Here is a 2,489-nt window from a genome sequence, read left to right as displayed (position 1 = left end):
TCTGTGAGAATAAACAAATTTCAGTTAAAAAAATAAAGATTTGAGAAGATAGACGATAACTTACAAAATTTGGACTTTCAGTAGACTCTTTCCAGATTACTTGTCAATATTCCATATTACTTGTCAAGGTTCCCAGCAAGTATGTCTCTTAAAATGGTGGGTGCTGTAGCGATTACCAGTTGGGTCCTGGAAACATCAAGCAAGTGTACATATTCGCCAGCACACCATGGATCAACAGCCTCTGTCCAATGGTTATCTTTTATTGAAAGAGATCAAATCACAAAGTGCAACGTTTCGGAGCCACGCAAGGCCCCTTCGTCAGGCATGTGAATCACAAAAGAAACCTTTGGACGGAAGTTAGTGATCCATGGTGTGCTGGTGAATATGTACACTTGCTTGATCTTTCCACATTACTTCTTGCAGTAGGCCCATTCTAAAGATATAACATTTTCTTCAGAAAAATTCAGTTCTGATTCATTGTTTGTGTGTGAGGGATAACTAATGGCCCATAAGTATTCCACCTTGCAGACTTTGAAATTAAGCTTGATATTATGAGTTACTTATATTACTTATATTATATATAAGTATATATAATACTTATATATATATATTATATATATATATAAATATATATATATACTGATATTACTTATATTATGAGTTACTTTCCTGTAACTTACTTCATGTAACTTGACTGACTGTCAGGACTGGGCTCAGGCCTTCCTTCTCTGAGCTGGCAGCTCAGCTGTCGGCTAATTGCCAGCTCCCATCTCTCTCCACAGGAGAGCCACCACACAGATGTCTGTCGTGTGCTTCAGAAACTAAGAGAAAACAATCTCTATTGTAAACTGGAGAAGTGCGAGTTCCATCGTGAACAGGTTAAATTCCTGGGCTATGTCATTTCCCCTGCTGGTTTTTCGATGGATCCAGAGAGTCCTACAGTGGCCCCGACCCATTGGTTTACATCCTCTGCAGCGTTTCCTGGGCTTTGCCAACTATTCTCAGCAGTTTATTCGTAACTTTACATCTCTGGTCAAGCCCCTGACTGATATGACCAGAAAGGACGGTAACCCACAGAGTTGGTCTCCGGAGTCCATTAAGGCCTTTGAGAGTCTCAAGGCTGCCTTTGTTTCTGCTCCTGTGTTGTCACATCCTGATCCTATGTTGCCTTTTATCCTAGAAGTTGATGCTTCTGAGACTGGAGTTTGTGCCCTTCTGTCTCAACGTCCTAACTCTGAGAACGCTATGCATCCGTGTGGCTACTTTTCCAAGAAATTGTCACCTGCAGAGTGCAATTACGAGATTGGTGACAGAGAGCTGTTGGTGATCATTTTAGCTCTGAAAGAATGGAGACATCTCCTTGAAGGTACCACTGTGCTGGTTCTTACTGACCATAAGAATCTCCCATTCTTGTCTGAGGCTAAGCGCCTCTCTCCCAGAAGGGCGCGATGGGTTCTTTTCTTGTTGAGTATTAAATTCATTGTGTCATTCTTACCCGGTACTAAGAATGTAAGGGATGACGCCTTGTCACGACAATTTTCCTCAACTTCCAAGTTGGAGTCGGTTCCGGTTCCTGTGATTCCTCCTGATCGTTTTCTGGCTATGGTTCGCAGCAGTCTTACTTCTCCTTTGGGTGACAAAATTCTTGCTGCTCAGGTCGATGCTCCTCCTGAGAAAACCTTGTGACCACTGCTTTGTCCCAGAGATTCTCCGTACTGCCGTGATCCAGACTTACCATTCTCCCAAGGCAGCTGGCCACCCTGGGAAGAACCAACTCGTTTGTGCCATTTCCCAACAATTCTGGTAGCCTAGTCTACGGGCTGATGTAACTGCCTTCGTAGCTGCCTGTTCCGTGTGTGCTCAGAGTAAGACTCCACGACACCTTCCAGTGGGCCTCCTACAACCCATATTTAATGGAGAGAGGCCCTGGACTCACCTGTCTATGGATTTCATTGTGGAGTTACCCAACTTCCAAGGCAACACTGTTCTCCTTATGGTGGTTGACCAGTTTTCAAAGATGTGTCATTGTATTCCACTTAAGAAGTTTCCCACTTCTAAGAAACTGGCTTCCATTTTTGCTCGGGAGATCTTTCGCTTACATGGGCTACCCAAGGTGATTGTCTCGGACAGGGGTAGTCAGTTTGTCTCTCAGTTCTGGCGAGCCTTTTGTGCACAGTTGGGAATTCAGCTTGCTTTCTCCTCTGCGTATCACCTGCAGTCTGGGGCCGTAGAACGAGCCAATCAGTCCTTGGAGCAATTCTTACGTTGCTATATTTCTGACCATCATAACAACTGGTCAGACTTATTACCATGGGCAGAGTTTGCTCACAACAGTGCCTTGAATTCTGCTTCCTGATTGTCCCCGTTTATGGCGAATTATGGTTTCCAACCTTCCATGTTGCCTGACTCGTTTGTTCCTCAGAGTATCCCTGCGTTAGAGGAGCATCTCCGTGGTCTTCGTTCCATTTGGGCACAAGTTCAGGAGGCTT

This window comes from Aquarana catesbeiana, linkage group LG01 (assembly GCF_042186555.1).
Source record: "Aquarana catesbeiana isolate 2022-GZ linkage group LG01, ASM4218655v1, whole genome shotgun sequence".
Lineage (NCBI taxonomy): Eukaryota > Metazoa > Chordata > Amphibia > Anura > Ranidae > Aquarana > Aquarana catesbeiana.
The sequence above is the reverse complement of the archived record's forward strand: the minus strand, read 5'-3'. Positions refer to the sequence as shown.